We start from the raw sequence: 23461 nt of genomic DNA, 5'->3' as shown, positions 1-23461 counted from the left end.
CATAAAAAAATCCAACAAGAATATCAAACATATTAGTTATAAAAACATGTTTACTTTTCAATACCTTCTAATTAATAAATATGTGGATAAATATATTTTACACAGAAATACAAAAAATGAAAGGATGAGCAAATTTCATCACAACACAAAAGGGAAAACTACTTATGTGCTACATGGGTTATACTTACATACATTAGAACATAACAGGAATCAAAACCCATTGGAAATGTACTAAATACTACTCCAGTTCTTGCTATGGGAGAGCCACAACAGTCAAAACAAATGTTATTTATATCACTGAACTTAACAATCCCCCAATGTCACAGAAATGACATGCTTTAGAAACCCTTTAGAAAAGAAAGCACAAGCTCCCAACAGACCAGCACCCAAATATTAAAAAACGTACTAACTGGGGTTTTTGAATGAATCACTGACAAAATATTGCCACATAAATTATCGAGCTACAATTATATTGATACAAAATTATCGATAACATCAATATCGACATCATATACTTATTTAAAAACTTACCAAAATCTCGAAGATACAATATCAAAGTACATAAATATCGACATTACAAAAATTGCTAACATACTTATCGAAATTCAAAAGTATCGACCTTCATTAAAATACATTGACTAATTAAAAAATATCGTACACAATAATATCGACAACACTAATATCGTTATTTTAAATATATCGACTATATGAAAGTATAATACATATAAAAATAAACAACATAAATATAAATAAATTACTAAAAACATATTGAAAAATTAATGATCAGTTTTACTATGGTCCGGGATGCCCGCCACCCCTTCCACCACCAATCCCAATGGTAGGAGACAGACACAGTTTGAACTTTTTGTAAGGCAGGGGGGCCTCGCGACCCCCCCGGCCGTATTTATTAAAATATGAAACAAAATGTAAAAACTTTAAATTAAAACGTTTCATTAATCATGTACAAAATTCAACTTTCATTACACTTGAGGAAGACAGGTATCCAGGCTAACCTTAACAAATCTCTAATACAAAGATTTTCCTAACCGAGTCTAACATCATGACATAATGCATTGCATAAGAATTTTGTACATCCTATCGTTAGGGGCCAAAGGCAAGGTCTTAACCGGTGTCAGATCTCTATAGCCAAATTTCCGCCCTCCCATGTGAGTGGCGCATGCACAGAGGGCTTTACCCTCGTACCCAACTGTAACTTCCCTTGTCATGGGGGCCCCCTTTCACTCGGTGCCATCTTAATGTCGTCCGAATTCCCGTGCGGGGTATCCGTAAGAAGGACAGCATGGACTTCCCCCTTCCCCCGCACTCTCTTCCGCCGGAGCGGATATCCGGCCCCCGGGAAACTTGTGGGAGGGGCATATAGCCATCTCCCCCGGGGAGGGGCCGATGGCCGTCTCCCCCTGGGCGATCCCATCCATAATGGGTGCTGCCCCCCCATGGGAGAGGCCAATGGCCGCCTCCCCCGGGCGCTCCCATCCATAATGGGTGGCGCCCCCACTAGGGACCTTGAAATTACTGCTCACCGATCATGACCTTACCGCCTCAGGCCAGATAGTTGACCGACTATCTGGCCCCCCCACACCTCCTATAGGTCATGTCTCCTCAAACCCACGAGCCAAGCTAACATGTCTCCTATCAATAAGTCATTCCCCACCCTGGACAGGTGTACCCCATCGTCTGAATAACAGTGGTCCCCCAGATGCACCCGTGAGGTATGCTTTGAAGATGAGCTGAGCGAAACAATTTCTCCATCTTATTGTTGACCCTCTTTACCGAAAGGTTCAACGCTGTTGTGGACCGCCCACCCCTCCAAACCCTCCTCGGAATCAAAGTAACCAAGCTATTGTGCACCCCGGGAGTGTCTTTGCTAACCAACTAACTGCTGAAAGTATGTGCTCGATTAAGGCCCGTCGGCCTAAACTTACCAAGTCATTGCCCCCGATGTGCACTATGACTACTGATGGCGGTGACCTGTGCCACCCTAACAATTCTTCCATAAATCTTTGCAATCGGTCAATACATAGGCCGCCCTTCCCATGGAAGGACACCCTGAAACCATATTCCTCAGATGTGTGGATCGCATCACCTGCCCTGAATATGTCCCCGGCACGTCTCACGTATGAGTAGCCCACGACCCAGACCACTCGTCTTCCATTCCTTGTTCCTGAAGTGGTGGTTAGCTGATAGTGGGCCGGTCCCAATTTCCGCCCTGCGTCACAGGCTCGTGAAACTGTAATCCAAACAAAAGACAACAAGCGTGAGTGCCTTTCTTCAGTAAGTTACAACATGTGCAGCCGCACGTACCGTTTGAAACAATTCGTCGACCATCGGCCTAATTGTTTAACATTGTCTGCTCGCAGAACCCCGGCCGGGGCTTCTGTAGCGGTCCCTATCCTGAATGAATGAGTCCCAAAATCACTCGGATTCAAGCCTGCAGCTGCAATCGTGATTGCCAGCACTATCTGGAACTGAAACTTTGTTAACGGGGTGCCGTCAGCATGTCGCAGCAAGGCCCCCCCCACATCGTCACCCTTTGTTTTAGGTAAGCCTCAACATGTCTCACTGGACAACAGGGACTCCCTGGAGCGCGCTGCAACACAATGCTACTCCCCAGGGCCTCCTGGTCTGTCTTTGACCTGGCTATCGTGATCAGCAGGGAATCCCTCCTCACTTGTGTGTGGTCCCTGCGCAGACCCCCCTCAGTATCTTTTTTGTTGGCAGCCACTAGTTCGCTTACTCGTAGGGCCCCATAGAACGCCAGCGCAAATGCTGCCCGGAATAGGACGACCTCACCAGGTGAGGAGCATGTCTCCTCTAGTTTAGCCAAAAAGCGGTCAACCTGTCAAATCCTATCGGATGCCTGGTATCCTTTTTGCAACCCTCTAGGCACCGCCAGCCGCGCAGTGCCTTTCTGACTATAAAGGAGTCCGTTGGGTCCCTGATCCCCTGGAGCTGGGCCATAAACGATATGGTGGCCTTATACCGACTGGCGGTTGCCACCGACTGGCCCTCCTCATGATGTGCCACTAAAAATTGTGTAAATCTATGCTCCCATGCAGGGCCCAAAAAGGCGCAATACGAGCGGAACGCCCCTTCGTAAGCTTTCCTTGTCCTGGGCACTAAACTGGCTGCCACGAGGTTTTGTAGTCCGGGGCGCCGATTTGCCACAATGCTTTGGGAAATGGCAACGCCACTAGCTCCGCTGAGGGTAAACAATCCCTGAAAGCCTGCATTTTGAAACGAGAGAGCGCATCAGCTGCATTATTCAGTACTCCCGGCACATGTTTTGCCCATAACTGCACATTTAGCTTCAAGCATTTCAACACAATTTCTTTCAGCAATCGCAATATCCACTTGCAGCGTGCTGCCTGCTGGTTAATGCACTCAACCACGGTCATGTTATCAGACCAAAATATCACCGAGCGGTTTCGGAACTCTTCCGGCCAGGCTGACAACGCCACCCAGATGGGGAATAACTCCAGAAAACCTATGTTGCATGTCAAGCCACTTGTTTCCCACCATGCTGGCCACTTCTGGGCCGACCAACGGTTACCCAGGATCGCGCCAAACCCCACACTGCCCGCAGAGTCGGTCCATAAACCTAACTCTGCTGACGAGGCCGGGGCTTTGCTCCAGACTACTCGGCCATTGAAATCCACCAAGAATGCCAGCCAAATGAGCATGTCCTGGCGAACCTCTGCCAACAGCCTCGTATGATGGTGCCCTTCCTTTAGGCCAACCATGGCCTGGGCAATGAATCGGGAGAATGGGCGAGCCATTGGAGAAGTGTGGCTCACTGGCTAGAGGAGGCAGACCTGGAAGCAGAGGTCAGACCGGGACCAGGGTTCAATTCCCGGCTCGGCGGGGCCTTGAGTCCTAAAATGCCCATGGACTCGACAATTCTTGCTCCGGTGCCTACTTGATTCATGGGTTCACACTCTGTGACTCTGGGCAATAGCTTGCTTAATCTCCACAATGGCCCCTCGCAGCAGGATGCCTGGCTTTCACCTTGCGGATACCCTGCCGGGGTTATCTCACAGGGGAATACCAGGACGGGTTCCCTAAGCAAGCGCTTAGAACCCGCTCGGTGATTTGCGCTATATAAATTCCTGTACATTTACATCGGTATGACCCTCAATGCAAAATTCAGCTGTCCCACCATTTGCTGTAATTGGTGCAGTGTCACTTTGTCATTCCGAAGACATTGCAACAAGGAGGCCCTGAATTTGGCAATCTTCTCCGCCGGCAGACGGAAGCAACCCTCCACGGAGTCTAGTTCGATACCCAGAAACTCCAGGGAGGTAGTTGGACCCACCGTCTTACCTGGCACCAACAGGACCCCGAAACCCCGCATGAGCACGCAGAATTCCTGCAATGACCGTGCACAGTCCTGCGAGCCCGCCAGGCCGAGAAACAGGAAGTCATTGAGATAATGCATCACATGTTGGTGCCCTGAGGCTTTCAAGAATGCCCACTCCAGAAACAAGCTAAACATTTCAAAATAAGCACAAGAAATTGAACACCCCATCGGCATGCACATATCCATGTAGTACTTCCCCTGAAATGCAAAACCCAACAAGTGCTGGTCCTGGGGATGCACCGGAAGCAACCTAAATGCGGATTCAATATCCGATTTTACTAACAACGCACCGGGACCTAGGCGATTCAACATTACCACTGCGTCATCAAATGATGCATACCTCACACTGCACATGTCTGCATCTATTGCCTCATTAACGGAGGCCCCCCTTGGTGCAGATAGATTATGAATGAGCCTGAATTCTCTGAGCTCCTTCTTGGGAACTACCCCTAATGGGGAACACACAAAATTGGCCGTTGGAGGTTCCCCAAACGGCCCCGCTACCCACCCCAAGCGGACATCTTTTGCGATTTTTGTGGCGGCCACCATCGGGTTGTGCATCACGGACAGTTGGTTTTTGGATAAGGAAGCCCCCCCAAAATCACCCGCCAGGATCCTGAAACCATACGAGAAGCAATCTCGCAGGATCCCAGCGGACACATGATCAGGGTATTTGCTCGGCCAGGGAGTCAAAGCCAGAATATCCACGGGCGATTGCTTGGACCTCGGAAGCACCGTATCAGTCCTGCTTGGCACCCCTTTTTTCTCCAGAACTATTGCCTATGGCTCTGCAGCTAGTTTCGGTGGTGAGAGGTTTTACCACAACTTGCGCAGGCATGCCTGAACCTGCATGTTCCCTGCGGCCTGCTACACTTTCCCTTGTTAAAGCCCCAACATACTCCTGCTTATTCCCATTCCCACCTGATCTATACTGAGTATCTCCTCGGTGAGCTGGTCGAAAGGGCTGCGAATGTTTCTGCTGAAAAGCCCTGGAGCCGTTTGCATTCGACCCTGATCCACTCGCCGAGCCCGGCGTGAACTGCGCATGCCAAGATACAGTGTCCAAACAATCCCGTCAGTGATTCATTGAACTCTTTTGCTTTCCTAAATGCCACGTCATATCCTTTCCATGCGTCCCCTTCATACTTCTCATGGAAGCCCATGATCCTGCTCTGGTAGCAAGCAAGGTCTCCCAACAGTTCTGGTGTTCTCCCACCCGTAATTGCTACAAAAACAGAAAAAGCCCTGATCCAGTTAATCATCGACTCTTCAACCCTGAATTCTGCCATTTTTGCCCTCCATTCACTGAGGTGCCATAAATCCCTCTGGGTCTTGGCATATTCTAACTCTCGATTATCAGTCAACAATGAAAACATATTAATATACTTATTCGACAACACCATTTCTTTTGTAGCCATAGGAACATGTTGCGCCAAGCATTCCCGCCTTGAAGGCACAACGCCCTCCCCCATTATTGGGAGTGACCTTTTACCGTCGGCTGTCGTACCTCCGGTCGTGTCCATCGACTTATTCAGGTTTTCGACCGTGGCCAGGTTCGCCACCTGCGGAGAAATAGAAGGCATGTTCGCAGTCCCAGCGCCCCTTGTCTGCCTGAGCTGGTCGATAATCTGCCTTGCCTCTTCGGCTGGGTCTTCTACAGCCGCGGATCCCCCCGCTCCCTTCTTCAACCAGGGCAACACAGCCGCCAAATGAATCGCTAGTTCGGGGGGTATTTGATCATTACCCAGCGGTGTGATAACTACAGGGATTGGCAATCCCCCATCCGGTGTGGGTACCGGGCTAGGCGTTGGTGCTACTGGGACCAGCGGGACCTCCATCGGGACTGGGGCCTCGCTAGGACTCACTTTCCACTTCTTCTTTTTCCCCTTATCCCCCCTGGGGTAATGTTTGGCAAAGCAGGCCCCACGATCCTCTTAGGTCGCCCTGAGGGCCCCGCTTGTGCCTCCACTTGTTTCCGGAGCGCCGCTAAGCCGCGAACCAGTTGGTCTACTTTACCGAATTTCCTGTCCATCGCCGACACTTGGTTCACCAGTGTGCGCAGCATTCGTTCCATCTCGGAGCTCTTTCCACTCTTCTTACCAGGCATATCTGCGATCTGCTTTATCTCCACCTGTTTTCCAGTAGTGACTCGCACCTGCTACGCCTCGACAACTGAAACAGAAAAACAACGATTATACGTTAAAAAAAACTGCAGCTTGTTCCCTTGAGGGCTCACGAGCGACGAGTGGTGCAGCCTTCAGAGCGCAGGAAAAAGAGGACGCCTGCCTTGATTCCTGCACCTTTTATCTTGCAGCGGGAAGGCAGAGCAGCATCCCCATCCCACCCAGAGGTGCACGGACTTCCGGGCGGGTGTTTAGAACATCCCTCTTAGGCGGCGGGGGCGTGCTCCAGCCACGTCACTCTGGGCATACCGGCTGGGGACATGCCCCCTGCCTGCAAAGGGTTCCCGGGCAATCGGGGCACCCAGCCATATGTTCGAGGTGACCGAGAGGTCTCCCCTTTCCATACAATCAAAAAATCAAGTAACACAACTAAAACATATGGAAACATTAGTAACAAAATTACTACATTAAACAATATTAATATTAAATATTACTGTTATAATTCAATTCTATAATATAATATATAACAAAAGCAATTTAAATATATATATATACAAAAGTATACACAACTTACTACTAATTAGTATTTTCCTTATTTGAAAACTAGTCCATTAGGATGTTGGGCGGTGGCACCACCGCAGTGCTGGCTGTGCCTCTGTCATATTAGTATTGCTAAACATAGGTCACATCCCGTCAGCCGCAGAGTGACGTGCACCGCCATCAAAGTGCGCCCGCCACCACAGCGGTGGAGCCAATGGAGACTCAACGCCATGCGAAATGCCGTCCGCCCCACTCCACAAATTAGGATGCCCCAAACAAGCAGACGCACCGCAGTGGAGACGCCGCACAATCAAAGACGGTGGAAGCTCGACAGTGGATAGTGAAACCAGAGTCCCGGTACCCTCCACCCGTCATGACTGCCATCGACCCAGCTCTACATGTGTTCCCAGTGCAGTACCTGCTACATCACTATCAACTCATGGCCCGCTCTGGATGCCGCCGCAAGTACGCAACTACACAAATACATCACACAACACACAGGCTGACACATGGACTAAATCCACAATAGACACCCTGCTGGGGCAGTAACACATCCAGTAGGTGACCCACACATGACCCACTTGCCACCAAGTGACCCCTCTGCATCCTGGACACACATCGTCCGTAATCAGGCACTAATTTCCTAGTCACGTCACTGCAGCGGTGAATACAAGTGAATACACAAGCACAAGGTAGCGTAGCGCTTTGTAACAGGAGCGCATTGCGTGTTGACCGTATTTTAAACTGTTTGTGTGTATTTAGCGCGCTGATCTAGTGCTGCGCTTAGACAATTCTGGGCTTTTTAAAATTCCCTCTTACCCTCACCGTAAATTGTGCCCCCCACCGCCGTTTGGCGGGCTTGGTTCCTCGGGTGGGCGCCATAGTAGAGAGGGGCAGAGCAGCTTCATTCAGCTTCATTCCGCCAGCGCTTACTGCGCATGTGTCAGCGAGGGGACGCCTACTAAAGGCTAGTCCCGGGCGAGTGTCCAGCAGACAAGGTAGCGTAGCGCTTTGTAACAGGAGCGCATTGCGTGTTGACCGTATTTTAAACTGTTTGTGTGTATTTAGCGCGCTGATCTAGTGCTGCGCTTAGACAATTCTGGGCTTTTTAAAATTCCCTCTTACCCTCACCGTAAATTGTGCCCCCCACCGCCGTTTGGCAGGCTTGGTTCCTCAGGTGGGCGCCATAGTAGAGAGGGGCAGAGCAGCTTCATTCAGCTTCATTCCGCCAGCGCTTACTGCGCATGTGTCAGCGAGGGGACGCCTACTAAAGGCGAGTCCCGGGCGAGTGTCCAGCAGACAAGGTAGCATAGCGCTTTGTAACAGGAGCGCATTGCGTGTTGACCGTATTTTAAACTGTTTGTGTGTATTTAGCGCGCTGATCTAGTGCTGCGCTTAGACAATTCTGGGCTTTTTAAAATTCCCTCTTACCCTCACCGTAAATTGTGCCCCCCACCGCCGTTTGGCGGGCTTGGTTCCTCGGGTGGGCGCCATAGTAGAGAGGGGCAGAGCAGCTTCATTCAGCTTCATTCCGCCAGCGCTTACTGCGCATGTGTCAGCGAGGGGACGCCTACTAAAGGCGAGTCCCGGGCGAGTGTCCAGCAGACAAGGTAGCGTAGCGCTTTGTAACAGGAGCGCATTGCGTGTTGACCGTATTTTCAACTGTTTGTGTGTATTTAGCGCGCTGATCTAGTGCTGCGCTTAGACAATTCTGGGCTTTTTAAAATTTCCTCTTACCCTCACCGTAAATTGTGCCCCCCACCGCCGTTTGGCGGGCTTGGTTCCTCGGGTGGGCGCCATAGTAGAGAGGGGCAGAGCAGCTTCATTCAGCTTCATTCCGCCAGCGCTTACGGCGCATGTGTCAGCGAGGGGACGCCTACTAAATGCTCCTCCCTTCCGTAGCGGGATCGCGGAGCGGGCGCGTCCTCGCGTGGCCGGAGTCGTGCCAGAGTCCTGCCCGTCTGCGCCCATCCGCGACAGGACGTGCTGGACGTGGCTGGGCTCGGACCCCCTTCCTGGCCGTATTATTCTACATCATGCTGTGCTATACCAGAGACAGTCTGGTTGCCATTGATAGGTCTCGGTCGACCTGTACAACATCTAGGGTGGACCCCCTATGTGGCCCATTTTTGTGTGGTTGCGGATGTTTCTCCTTGCCCGCCCCCGTAAGCAGGAGCTGCAGGGACGCCCCGCGTGCGCCCCTAAGCCCATTGCCTAGTATTTGTATATGGAATCTTAATGCTAGGTCGCTTGTTAAGCACCATCTTGACTTTTACGATCTGCTAGGCGGGGATTTGCCTGACCTATTCTGTGTGACAGAGACCTGGCTGCAGGATGCCGACACGGCCATTGTCAATCTGGCCTTCCCGCCGGAATACTCGGTATTCACCTTGAATCGTACTTCAAGAGGCGGTGGAATAGCTCTTGCTGTCAAATCCTGCTATTCCTGTACGTGGCATGGGCAAAAAATCCCGGGGTGCGAAAGCGCCTTGTTTAAGGTTGCCATTACATCTAACTTCACCCTGTCGGGACTATTGATCTATCGGCCCCCGGGGAGCGAAGTGGCCTTTAGAGCAGCGCTACCTGACGCCATTAGTGAATTGGCTACGGGGTGCTCCAATTTTTCCATCATTGGAGACTTAAATCTGCATTTTGACAACTCCATCAGTCCCTCAGTATCCAGTTTCTTGGCAGACCTCGAGGCGCTCCAGCTGAATCAGTTGGTGGCGCTGTAGTGTAGTTCCTAGTTTCCCACTAGGCCCTGCGCATTGGAATAACATAAACAGTAGTATCGACGTGGAACTGCGGATATTCCAGGCCTCCACTGACTATGCTAAACTTAATTGGGTTGTGTTACCAACTAGCTCAGAGGTCACTGGAAACTTTCTTCTCTGCATAGGAAGTGATCAGCTTCCTTGGCACAGACAAGAAGGGATTCAGTTTTCCAACAACCGTGCAACATCACAACTTTGCTCCTCAGATCAAGAGTCGATCTCTAGGGTCGTGTGAAACAATAGACATAGATTTCACTCAGTCAGTCTAGTGCAGTTTACTTTCACGAGATGTAGAGAATAGAGAGACGGGCGTGTATCAATAAAGGGTTAACATTTATTGAACAGTCTTTCTTCTCGTACAAGAGAAATGTATTGCCACAATTGCAATAACTGTTATTATAAAAAGTACGTACAGTAAGATAAGTATTGCGAAATAGAACTGTAAAAGCATTGATATGGTTTCTTAGCCATACAATGGTTAAAAGTAATAAAACATATATACAGTCATATATACATTAGGCTAACATACTCAACTGGTGCTTCTAACTAAGCCTACCCCAGTGTGCCTGACCTAAGCCTAACACGTGAAAAGGGGAGTAAGTAAGTAGCTTAAGTTAAGTTGGTTTTGCCAAGGTTTGTTTCAAGAATTCTCGTCTAAGGGTTTAGTCAACACCATACCTCTGAATAGAATGATGGAGGATTGGTATCTCCTTCAGGGGTCTCTCTCGATATCCCAGTCACCCGCGAGGGTAAACCGGAAGCGCCGGGACTGGATTTCTCTGCACGAGAAAGGCAGCGGCTCTCTTCAGCGCGTCGAGGAAGGAGGCGGGGGACAGCGTCCACGGGCAGCTGGAATCTGCTGGATGTCTTCGCAGAGGACGGCTGCTCGGCTCCTCAAGCGTACTGCACCATAGGTCGCGCTGTAGCGGCGATAATGGTAATCAGCAGCTTCACCACCACAGGATAGCAGGCTGCAGCGACAGAGTGCTAGTTTTTACCAACACAGGGTCATGCAGGCAGCCAGCATCAGCAACAGGCAACGAACTCACAGCTCGTATCTCTCTCTCATTGCTTAAGGCAACGTTGGTAATATTTATACCTGACAGGTGCCGGGTTTGACGCAAGTTTGCTGGACATAAGACGTCAATTAAAGATGTCACTAGGAAGTGACAGTTATCAGTTGCTCATTAGAGTTCCATTACTAATCAAAACATAGCAAGCGGGGATTTCCAGGTTTGCTAAGTTTTTATCTTGTTGAAGAACTCGGAGTGTTATCTAGGAATATCAGATAGTGACTGCTGCTCTGTCATTGCACTAATTAGTCGCAAAGGAAGTAGCAGAGAGTCATGCTGGAATGTGGCTCTGTTCGTGTGAGGCCAGAGATGACTTTTCAGAAAATCGCACTTGAACGGTTATGCCAATATAGGGAATAAATGGATTTATAGCCGAATAGGGGCATAAGGTCACAGTATCGATCAGGAACCTAGATAAGCACGCAACAGCGCAGCCTACCCACTCAGGGGGTCATACCCTTGATCCGTTCTTCACTAATCTCACGGAAGCCTGCGTCACCAGCTACACACCTCTGGCATGGACTGATCATTATTTGATACAGATCCACTGCCCTATCGTGGCTATTCAACCTAAGCCAGTTGTGTGCTCGGTTCCAAGACGACGCTGGAACAAACTTAAGCTGGATGAGTTTTTCCACCTCCTATCGGCAGACCCGCTTGACTTCTTGGGTTCGCCTGATCAGGTCTATGACAGGTTTTGCGACTGGATCTCCAGGGCCCTGGACACCCTTATTCCCTTGGTAACCTGCAAAACATGAGCTGGCAAGGCCAGCCCCTGGTACGACGACTCACTGCGGGCTTTGAAGGTCTCTTGCAGGCGCGCAGAGCGGGCATGGCGTAAAGCCTATACCATCTCGAAGAAAGTTCTATATCTGTCAACTGTGAAAGTGTACCATCGGGCGGTATGTAGAACTCGTGCCGCATTTTATGCTGCACAATTCAGGAATAGCTCGAACCCGTCTAAGGCTATCTTCAAGGTACTGAAAGACCTCACTGCCAAAAAAGTCACAACATCACACCAGAGCTCTGTTGAGCATTGTGAAAAATTGGCAGAGTTTTTCTTGGAAAAGGTGAATGCCATCTATCGAGCCTTTCCTCTGGTCACTCCCTCGGCTAATCCACCTTTTAAGCCGCCTCCATCTGAGGGACTACATTCTCTACCTTTGCTAACATCTGATAGCCTAGACACATTGGCCCGCAGAGTGAAGTCTGGGTCCCCAGAGGATCCACTTTGCCCTGATGTGTTCAAGGACCTAGCGGTACACGACATCTCACCGCTATGTTCCTTGATCAATTTGTCACTAACATCTGGCAAAGTTCCACTGAAGTGGAAGCGAGCCATGGTTCGGCCTATTCTTAAGAAACCTAGCCTGGACGGGAGCAAGCCGGAGAGCTATCGGCCCATTTCACTCCTGCCGTGGCAGGCTAAGGTTATGGAGGCGCACGTAAATGCTGTCCTCTCGGAACATCTCTGCCGAGCAGATATCCTCGACGCTACGCAGAATGGGTTTAGGGCGGGTCATAGCACGGAGACGGCCCTGCTTTACATGGTGGAGCATCTTTGCTCCGTGCTTGACGCGGGACAAACGGCAGCGCTTGTGTTATTAGATCTAAGCGCTGCCTTTGACACCGTCTCGCACCCTATCCTTCTGCTGCGCCTAGAGGAGGCTGGTGTCACCGGCACCGCCCTCGAGTGGTTCCGGTCGTTCTTAACCAACCGGGCCTTTAGCGTGACCGTTCCGCCTTATCAGTCCAAATTCCATCTGTTAAACCTGGGCGTCCCCCAAGGCTCCTCGCTGAGCCCTACGTTGTTTAATCTGTACGTAAGGCCGCTAGCTGAGGTTGTCAAACAATGGGGTATGACCATGGTGTCATATGCCGATGACACCCAGCTGGCGGTCACGATCAGCGGGGATGCCGAAGTCGACGCCCCCAGGTTTCAACAAGGACTGCGGGCGGTCGCCAGCTGGATGACGTCCAATTGTCTTCAGCTGAACGCTAGTAAGACAGAGGTCATGGTCTTTGGCAGACAGCCGGAACTGTGGGGAGAGAGATGGTGGCTGGGGGAGTTGGGTCCTGCTCCCATCCCAGTCGCCGAACTTAAGAACCTTGGGGTCTGGCTGGACCCTTCCCTCACGTTTGTGTGCCACACCAAACGCACAGCTGCATGCTGCTTCGGCATCCTGCGCGGGCTCCGTCCTGTGCTAAAGTTCTTCGATGCCCCTACCAGGCAACTCATGATCCAAGCTACTGTCATCTCCAGGCTGGATTATGCGAGTTCCTTGCTGGCCGGTCTGAATCTGGCAGAGATCGGGGGCTTGCAGAGGATTCAGAACGCCGCAGCCAGAGCGGTGGTAGGCCTCCCAAGATTCTGTCCTACTTCCAGTACCCTGCGGTCACTGCACTGGCTTCCGGTGGCCCAGCGGATCCAGTTTAAGGTCCTCTGCGTCGCCTACAAGATTCTGAAGGGGTCCCCGGCAACGATACTTACGGCCCTCCTGGCCAATTACATCCCAGCGCGACCCTTAAGATCTGCAGACCTCGAACTGGCCGTTGTGCCGCGCTTCAAGCGGAGTAGGGCCGGTGGACGCTCATTTCGAGTGCGTGCAGCTGCTCTGTGGAACTCCTTGCCCCCGGCAATTCGCGCTATGAGCGATTTGCTTTCCTTTCGCCGCGCGGTGAAAACGTTTTTATTTCCTTAGTTGTATACTTATGTTTGTTTATTGTTTAGTTGTGTTGTGCAGCTGCCTTGTCGGGCGCCAGGACGCTCCTTAGCTGGAGCATCTGTGCGCCAAATAAAAACGCATAACATAACATAACATAACATAACACAATGCAGAAGGCAGGATCAGTCCAAGGCATGGGCAGGGTATGAAGACTTCAGGGATACACCTCCTACCAACTCACATCAACATACCCCATGAAGGCACAGGCCATGTGCCCATCCTGTGCACAACATCAAGCCAGCTGAATCCACACCCTGCACCACACAACAAACAACCAGGGAGACAGACACTGCAGGAGTGGCTGCACAGGAACACACAACACACAGCACAGTGCCAGGGGAACACACAAAACACAACACCACCACACATACGGAAAACAACATGAGTACAAGCACCATATGAACACCTACGAGGAACAAACATACACATGGGCACAGCCTGCACAGTCACACATACATACCACACAGTGACATACAGACACACAAAATGAAAACAACAATTGAGCACAACAAATCAGCAGGCCAAAGTGGGATGAACACAAATGGAAGGCCATGGAGACACACAACCCGCATGTGCACATCCCATGCAAGACAAGGAACACAGAACACCCCCGTCCGACCATCAAACCACACATGTCTGGTACAGTCAGTGAAGTCAAACCACAGGCACCAAAGTACAACAACACAGGGAGACAGCAAGGCATAGCAGGTAAAGGCACAAGGAACAAAGGAAGTCCTGGAAGTCAAACTGGGAAAAGCCACATGTGCATACAACCACCTCACAGGAGTACCCCAGAAGCACAACATACAGGGCCCATATATATATATATAGACTCCATTACTGACAAACACCAGGAGGAATGCACACACATGCCCCCCTCACACTAGCTGCACACATCACCAGTGCCACACACACTGAAGGCTGCCAATACTTGCCACTCCATACACACAAATACAAACACACACCCTGGGTGTAGCCTCAAACATCACACACAGGGATGCCACAGCAAATGTCTGCATAAAAACATCACACAAACACATAACCCAAATGAAACACACACAGAACCACAACAAAACAGACATAACCTCAAGCAAAACAGTGGCAAGGCAATGGAAGCACAGACACAACAGAAATGCACAACCTCATCCCTCATTTTCAAAGCACAAACAGCATACCCCAATTCACACAACGAAGTGCACCATCCCAGAACAACACAGCCACATCAAAACAACAACAGATGCACAGGCCAAACAAACTCAATAAACACTGCAGGACATCAGGGGATGCACATCAAGCAATGTCAAGGCCACATAAACACAGCACTGAACACACAACACGCAGTTTGTGCACACCAAGCATACCAGTTACACACAGACATGAGTGACACAATAGTACACCCAGGAATTGAAGCAACAACAGAGCCAACACACATACACTTAACACAACCACAACAGATGCACAGATCTGGGACACAATGGTGGAATCAAATTGAACATAGCACTGGCCAGCACACACAGCTGAACAGCAGATGAGCATCCATGACTGCCAAACAGCACAAGAACAACACAAAGGAACAATTAGGGAAAGAACATGAGTGATACATAGATCAGCCCAAACAAATGGACCACACACCACAATGTTACAAATGAAGTGACGAGGGGGCACATAAACACACACAAAGCAAGGGTTCAGCCGGCATCCAAATTAAGTGTACTGCACCTCATAAGTGGTCATGGCAGGAATGCACAAAATCAGAGGGAGCCCCGGGCCACAAAGAGTAGGCACAACATGCACACATAGGAAATGGCACTACACCACACACACACCATGCCCTACATGAGGATAAAAGGCAGATTGTGCCTGCAATGCCTGAGAAACACAACCACAACGGCAGTGTTTAGCAGCAAGTCTTCACAGTCTACACAAATATAATCAAGACACATGGATGAACAAATAAACACAACACTGATGTGCCAGTCACACACTCAGCACCCTCAGAAGTGTCTAAAAAAACAATTAGGAGTCAGACAGAACAGCATGGACATACCAACACACTGCACACCTCTTGACAACCCAAGAACACACATCTCATGTAGGCCATGGGACCATGAAGACGTGCCCTCACAAGATATCCATATACATACAGAGCTGGGCACACAGAAAGGAATAACACACATACATGATGACATTCCACAGCCTGCATGCAAACCTGTGCACAGAGTCACACTCTGTGCTGGCAGTTTTTTCCCAACCTGACATGTGAACAATGTAGCCAACAATTGAAAACCTTGAAAATTAGATCTGCAACACAGGTTAAATTGACACCACAGATGCCACAAGTATCAGTGTCAGGAAGAGTAGACAAGCAAAGACCTTCGAAATGTTGAAGTGCCACATAGAGCATGGGGCACAGCTAAATACATGCACACACAAAAATAACTTTTTTCAGTAAGGACACTAACAAAACAAACAGGAGTAACTGTCTTTATTCACATGTTGCATAGATGGGCACCAACAGCAGAGAAATGCACAGCATATCCATTATAATATGCCCAGGCAAGGGAACAACTGGAAGGCCAGTGGCCAGTACAGGGTGCACAGCAAGTACATGAGAGGCTGCACAGGTAGCAGTCCAACACAGCAGAGCAACAGGGCCAGTAGGCAGTTCAGCATGCACAGCAGGTATATGAGAGGCTGCACAGGAAAGAGTCCAACCGAGCAGAGCAACCGGGCCAGTGGGCTGTTCAGCGTGCACAGCAAGTACATGAGAGGCTGCAAACGGAAGAGCCAAACACAGCTGAGCAACAGGGCCAGTGGTCAGTTCAGGGTGCAGAGCAATTACATGAGAGGCTGCATAGGGAGGAGTCCAACAGAGCAGAGCAACAGGGCCAGTGTCCAGGGCAAAGTGTAGAACAAGTTCATGAGAGGCTGCACAGGGAAGAGTCCAACTCATCTGAACACAAAGGCCAGTGGGCAAGGCAAAGTGCAGAGCGAGAACATGAGAATCTGCACAGGGAGTGTATATGACTATAACCATCCATTGTCAGCAACACTTTCAGGGGGTAACAATGGGCAGAACAGCCCCACCTGTGAGAGAGACAGGTATGCGAGAGGACTAGCACTCAAACTTGGCTGTCAGGCGGACTGGGAGTGGCTGTGTGTCGGAGACATCAGGAGCACCTGCTTGGGAGGAGAGCGGTCCAGGTGAGGTAGGGCTATCAGTGGCTTGGCAAGCCGGAGGGCTGCATGGACCAGGTGGTGAGGTGGTACGTGGAGGTGGAGTCATGCAGACATTGTGTGGTGGGAGAGGTTTGAGGGGTACCTTTCTACTTCTTGGGAATCCATAATGGCTTCCTTGTATTGGGATTAAGGGGAACTGTACTTGACACAACAGGCACACACATCAACAGAGCTGCATCAGATGCAGACACTGGCAATCCCGCTGGATCCTGCGGCACGCTTGTCTGGCTACGCCTCTAGCCCTCCTTCCCTGTTTGCCAGGTGCAACCCCTACAGTTCCCTCCTTCCCCTGTTTGCCAGGGGTAGCCCCTACAGTGCTCTCCTTCACCTGCTTCATTGGGCTTGGAATGAGAGTCGATGTGGTGGGGTAATGTGGCCCTGAGCCCTTCCTAGGTGTACCCTTGCCATACAACTCCTCCCCGGTGGTCACAGAAATTGCATGCCTTGCTTTGCGTGAAGGTTTGGGGACAGGCAAGTCCTTAGCTGGGGATGCCTCTGAGGCATGTGAGCCTGATGTCTGCTTCTTTGCTTTTTGGGCCTTGCTTTTCCCTGACGGGCTCTTGTCTTTGCATTCAGGGGTGGCTTTGCTCTTCATTGGGGATAGTGTCTGCGGGCAAGACCTCTTGGATTGTTTGTGCTGGGTGCTCCTTGTGCTGTATCATGACTGTGATGCATGCGAACCATGGTCACTATCATCGAATGTGGCCACTAACTGGGGGGTGGACAAAGTCCCTAGAGCAGGAAAGGGAGTATGTTCCTGTTGAAGAGCAGACATCACTGTGGATGACAAAACCTGGACAGTACGGTGCATCCCAACCACATCGGAGTGTATGCACTCCATGTAGGCAACTACCTGGGCTAATAGTTTGTCATGGTCACTAAAGGCATTGAGGAGGGCTGTCTGCCCCACACAAAGCTGGTTCAGAAGCTCAACAGACTCAGCACTGAGGGCAGCAGGGGGGACAGGGGCAGCGGTGCCAGGTGTGAATGTAACTCATCCCCTCTTACTGACACAGACATGGGCAGCACTAGAGGAAGTGGATAGGGGGTGGGCACTGGCCACTGTGTGGTAGAAGATGATGCAGAGTCTCCATTCCCTGTGCCCACCAACATGGATGCATCCCCGCTGGCATCTAATGATGTGGTACTTTGAGTCTCAGGCAGGGATTCCTCATGCATACTCCGGTCCCCCTCTGAGGCGCTGGTAACCTCTGTGTCACTGGGCTCCTGTGCAGCTGTGGTGCTAGTCTCACCTCCACTGGTGTCCGGCTCCTGTCCCTCCGTGACCACTGGCGAATCTGCATGAGTGAGAAATGCAGGGTCAGGTTCATGGCATCAACAGGACAAAGCAATGCAATCAATGCAGTACAAAAGATGCCCAAATCTACCTGTTGCACAACACAATCTGCAATCACATTGCAGCTACTCACTACATGGACCACAACATTGCATGTAACCCCGATCAACTGTCATGACTGAGCCATGTTAAGGCCACACAGCACAACACCCTGCCCGTGGCTGAAGTCTACCAGACACACAACTTGCTCTGCCACACCTACAGACATGATGTGGGAACGCCACTTGTTGCCACTGACAGACCTTGAAGGAACAGAATGGGACAACACAGACACCTATTATGAAATGACAGTTCACAATGGCAAATAGCCCATGCAGAACACCATGTTGTACTCTGGGGCCCAAAGACTAGTGCACATTGCTGTCTGATGTCTCGGACTCAACATTCATGGTGCATGCAATGTACACATAGATGGAGTCACTCTCAGATTGGGAACACTGCTGTACACTCCCAAATCGACTCCCCAGACTACCCCAATGATGAATGGCCATGAAGAGCACAACACATACAGCAATGGGACTGTTGGCGGCGAGGTAGGAGAAAGATCTGCCACCAGAGGCTTTTTGTTGGATGCGGGGAACAGCAGCAAGGGCGAGGCTGGCGGAGCGGAGTTGGCGGTTGGGGGTGTATAAGCTGAGTCTGCTGTTCAGGTAGGCTGGTGAGGCATTGTGGAGTGATTTGTGTGCATGGGTGAGGAGCTTTAGGGTGATCCTCTTGTCGAGGGGGAGCCAGTGTAGGTCTCTCAGGTGGGGGGGAGGTGGCTGCGGTGGTCGACGTTGACAATCAGTCGGGCGGAGGCGTTTTGGATGCGTTGTAGTCATTGTAGGTGTTTGGCCGGGATTCCTGCGTAGAGTGTGTTGCCGTAGTCCAGACTTGTGCTGACGAGGGCCTGTGTCACTGTTCTTCTTGTTTTCGTCGGGATCCACTTGTAGATCCTGTGGAGCATGCAGAGGGTATTTTATCAGGAGGAGGAGAAGGTGTTGACCTGCTTAGACATGGAGAGGGAGGAGTCGAGGATGAATCCTAGGTTGCATGCATGGTCAGTGGGTGTTGGTGCTTTTCCCAGTGTGGTCGGGCCCCAGGAGTTATCCCAGGCCAAGGGGGTGGGTCCGAGGATGAGGACCTCCGTCTTGTTCGAGTTCAGCTTCAGATGGCTGCTCCTCATCCAGTTGGCGACGGCCTTCATTCCCTCTTGAAGGTTGGTTTTCACGGTGTGTGGGCCCTTGGTGAGAGAAGATGAGTTGGGTGTTGTTGGTGTAGGAGATGATGTTGAGGTTGTGATGGCGGGCCACTTGTGCGAGGGGGACCATGAAGACGTTGAAACGCAGCATATGATGTCCAGGCAGTTTCACCAATAGTGCAAATTGAAGCATAGACTTGTAACATATTTATATGCATATGTTAGATTCTAGTGCTTCGGAGGTACTACAGTACACTATAAGTAAACAACTCATATATTTATGCTGTAGCACATCCTTATAGTTATGCACTTTTACATTCACCATAAACTACTAATGTATTCATTCATTCATTTACAAGCTACACATTCTTTCTGACAAACTTTTACAGACCAACAGTTAGTGATGAAGATAGAGACTCTTGAGATGGAAGCCGGGAGTCAGGGACTTTTAACTTTTCCAGAACGCTGTGATTTTGTATAACTTTTTAATTTGCAGAACGCTGTGATTTCTGTGTAATTTTTAAAAATGTACTCTCCCCTACCTCCACACTCGCTCTTCCCGGGGGTCCAAGCGTTTCCAGGCGGCCGATTTGGGTCACTTGGGATGCGGGATTAGGCACTGGAGCGCATTTGCACAGGCGCCATCTTGGGTAGAAGTGAGGTCGGCGGGCTAGTGCTGAGGGCTTATTTGGGCCACACGCTACATACAGAAGCGAACTGAACAGCATTCAGTGATAAAGATAGAGACTCTTGAGGCGGAAGCCGGGAGTCAGCGGCTTAGTCTTTTAACTTTTTCAGAACGCTGTGATTTTGTGTAACTTTTTAATTTGCAGAACGCTGTGATTTCTGTGGATTTTTAAAACTGTACTCTCCCCTACCTCCACACTCGCTCTTCCCGGAGGTCCACGTGTTTTAAGGCTGCCGATTTGGGTCACTTGGAATGCGGGATTGGGCACTCGAGCGCATTTCCACAGGCACCATCTTGGGTGGAATTGAGGTCCGCGGGCTAGTGCTGAGGGCGATTTGGGCCACGCACTACAAAATGACCTACACAAATCGTACGCGCAGAAGGCGAGCGCAGCGGGCAAGCCGATGGCACACCGGAGGTGCGCCAGAGGTAAGCCTGTCCATGCCAGACCGGGCCCAGGACCCAGCACTTTATCCTCAAACCCCCATATCCCTTTAGAGTATTCCGGGGACTCTCTGATCCAATTGAGACAGCTTCCTCTGCCTCTTTGCGCCCACTCAATTATAACTGGTGGCTCTCGCAACCATTACCTCCATTTCTCATATATGCCATCCATTGATGAGCCCCGTCCTACGTCTGGCACTGTAATCAACATGGCTCTGTTGAATTGCAGGTCCCTGCCTAAACACGCGCTGGAAATTTCTATACTTCTAGAAGACCACCAGCTTGAGGTTCTGTTTTTAACAGAAACGTGGTTATCTCCAGACTCTGACCCGGATATAGTCCAAGCTCTGCCTTCAGGTTTCCTTATTCAACATCTTGACCGTTCCAAGGGAAAGGGAGGGGGGATAGCAATAATATATAAAGATCACTTTTCCTGCCGCCTTCACGGTAGCCCCATATCTGATTGTGAAAGCGCCAATTTTGCTATCCAAGTCTCCCCGTGTAAATCACTCTCTGGAACCCTTATTTACCGCCCTCCAGGTGCTATAGGACAATTTTGCAGCTCCCTTCTGGAAACTTTGTTGGCTCTGACTAGTACTCTCCTTAATTTTATGATCTTAGGAGATTTAAACATCCACTTTGATAATGTCGGAGATAATTTAGCTGTCGATTCAGCTCCCTGGGAAACCACCAACCCACTCAAACACTGGGCATCTATTAGATCCTATTTTCTCTAATATTTCTGATCTTAAAGTGTTGACTCCGATCCCTATACTGTGGTCAGACCATTTTCTCATCCCGTTCAGCTGGTGGACTCCTGTTACTTACCGTCCTAGACCAGTCCTAAGCACACCTGCACGCCCTTGGTCAAAACTGGAACCGGAAAAATGGAGACACATTGTGGAGCTCTCCCCTCGGACCTGTGATTCTGATCCTGTATCAGCAGACATCATGTTTTCCACGTGGCTGGAAAACTCATTGGACATAGTTCTCCTGAAAAAACCTGCCCTTAAACCACGGGGTAAGACCACCTCGCCCTGGTTTACTGAGGAGGTTCATCTCCTAAAAAAACTCTTTAAAAGGACTGAAAGGTATGGAGGAAAAACTTTGATCCTCATAGAAAGCAGGACTATAAACTTACAATCCTAAACTATAAAAAAGGCCCTAAAATCTGTGCAAACTGCTTTTTTTGAAGAAAAAATTAGATCCTCTTCAAATTTGTCAAGAGAAACCTTTCACATAGTGAAAAAGCTCCTTAACGCACCTGACCCTACCTGTCCCGTGGACCCTTCCGATAACCGCTGTAACAAGCATGCTGAGTTTTTGGACCATAAGATACAAACCATTTTGAAGCATCTCCCTTTGCATAAACCCGACGACCCATTATAACTGCCCCCGTCAGTACCAAAATAAACCGAGCCCAGACTGGATAAGTTTGCCCACATCACAAAAGACATACTCTCCCCCATTTTTCATTCAATTAAAAGTGTCTCTCCACGAGATTCATAAAATCAGTCGCACCTACCATCCTTGCTCCTATGGTGAATCTGATTAACATCTCCCTGTCACAGGGCATCGTCCCCCCGAGCTGGAAAAAGTCCATAGTCAAAGCTCTACTCAAAAAAGCCAATCTTGACCCCCTGGATTTGAACAACTATCGGCCTATTTCCCTATTGCCAGGTATCAGCAAAGTGGCTGAAAAATGTATCAACCGCCAGTTATCCGACTACCTTGAATCATAGGACCTTCTCAAGCCCTCACAGACAGGCTTTTGCCCGGGCCAGGGTACGGGAACTGCTATGATCGCGGTGGTTGAAGAGGCTAGAAAGATCATAGACTTAGGAGGATCAGTGGCAGTGATACTCCTGGATCTGAGTGCAGCCTTTGACACCGTGAATCATCTTACACTGGTCCACCGGCTCAGGGATCTGGGGATTTCTGGACTTGTTCACATACACAACAATAATTGAAAAGAGGGTCTAAGGGCAAGTTTAACGACTAACCAGGTACACGCTCGAACTAAATATCAAAACACCAAATTGTACCTAGGAGTCAAGGGAATAAGTTATTCACCATGGACCACAAGACAAACACCATACAGATAACACCCGTGGGAACACACCATGCAAACTTTTATGTAATGCTGGCCGAGTTAGAGCTCAGGGACGTATGGAAAAAATTCCCATCAGAAGCCACACAGTACTGCCCTCTTTTGCATCATTTGGGTTCTCCTCGCCCAGGAGACAGAACAAAACGGCTGGTCAGATGTTACCATGACCGAAAAAGAAATGTGAGAGGGAAGTAATGCATGATTTTCAAGTGTTAAGGTGGCGACTGGAAAAAGCAGTGTGAAGTGAAAGAGGTGAAATGGTGAGGGGTTATAAAATTAGGTGAACTGGGTAGAGGTAGACAATTTATTAGTATCTCCCAGTCCCTAAGGCTAAAAGACAAGTGCAAATGCGGGTTTGAAATAATATCCGCACTCAGTAGTGGTCAACATGTTTCTGCATATAAAGAAAAGAGTTCCCATGCATTCTTCAGGACCTGTTGTTTCAAAAACGACTGCTTTTTGTGAAAAAATAATTAAAAGATATCACCTGAAAATTCCAGGTTGTGTGCTCAACCATGTACTGTTATCGCACCGTACCAAGGACATTGGATCCACAGGAAAAACAAAGACAAACAAAACAAAAGAACAAGAATTTGTCATATTCCCGAGGTTTTTTTGAATGCTTGATCAAGTTAAACCTTAATTTAATGGTGTCAGATTAGCACTTGCTAGGAAATAAGTTCTATTCGAAACACTCACCCATAAGTGATGGTTGAGGCGCTTCACCCCACCTGGCTGCGGCTCAGGTATGCGGAGCACCACTCTAGAGTTCAGAAATTGAATTAAAAGAAGGAGGCAATCAAGGCTCAGTTGAAAATATCCATGAGA

This window comes from Lissotriton vulgaris, unplaced genomic scaffold, assembly GCF_964263255.1.
Source record: "Lissotriton vulgaris unplaced genomic scaffold, aLisVul1.2 SCAFFOLD_2271, whole genome shotgun sequence".
Classification (NCBI taxonomy): Eukaryota; Metazoa; Chordata; class Amphibia; order Caudata; family Salamandridae; genus Lissotriton; species Lissotriton vulgaris.
This window is presented reverse-complemented; position numbering follows the sequence as displayed.